Source organism: Cucurbita maxima, unplaced genomic scaffold, assembly GCF_002738345.1.
Source record: "Cucurbita maxima cultivar Rimu unplaced genomic scaffold, Cmax_1.0 Cma_Scf00024, whole genome shotgun sequence".
Classification (NCBI taxonomy): Eukaryota; Viridiplantae; Streptophyta; class Magnoliopsida; order Cucurbitales; family Cucurbitaceae; genus Cucurbita; species Cucurbita maxima.
Genome location: NW_019272040.1, coordinates 1,885,148 through 1,886,101, shown reverse-complemented (window position 1 = coordinate 1,886,101; position 954 = coordinate 1,885,148).

The window sequence follows — 954 nt, the reverse complement described above, 5'->3', positions numbered from 1 at the left end:
TTTTTTTTTTTTTTTTTTTTTTTTTTTTTTTTTTTTTTTTTTTTTTTTTTTTTTTTTTTTTTTTTTTTTTTTTTTTTTTTTTTTTTTTTTTTTTTTTTTTTTTTTTTTTTTTTTTTTTGCTAAATATACAAAGGAATCCCTAATTTATGGGTAATTCTTGATTTTATTCTTAATTTTTTAATTTTTAATTCTATCCTTAATTATTATTGATTAAAATTTTAATATATGGTTTGATAATATTTAATATATGAATTTTTTTTATCTATTAAAAAAATTTAACGTATCCATCCATACAAATCAATTTATTATAGTTGACACTCCGTTTAAATACGGTGATAAAATTATAATTTAATAAAAATTATTTTTTATTAACAAATTGGGTTTCTTTAAGGAATATCATATTAATATTATTTAATTCTTTAAAAATAAAATGGAATTTAGATATTTTTGGAGTCAAGTTGATCCATGTAAAATATGAAAGTTCAGTAAATTTGGTGACAATCGAACATCAAACGGAAGCTCTAAAACATTGTATGCTCGTTCGCCAAAATCAGAAAAAGTATTAAAAAGTGCATCAAAATGTACTATCATGGAGGCATAGTGTCAACTCTCCACCCCCTTTGAATATGTAGCCTAAGCAAGTTACCATGTAGCACATGCGTGTGTCACAGTGAAGAGAAGTGTTTCAATACAAGTGTCTTGGGTGCGACTTCCTTTAAAATGGGTATTTTAAGGATAATATCGGGCGGCACGGGTGTGACACTATTTGTCCATGAATTTATTTATTTTGTTATCTCGAACAAAATAATAGTTTTGGTTTTTGCCCACGTTCTAACCAGAATAAACCCTTTGAATTCTAGTTAGTTTTACTCTGAACAGGTTCAATTCTTTAAATTGCAACTCAAAACGTTACGAACACTCTAAAGCAAAGTCAAACAGCACATTAGTCAACTA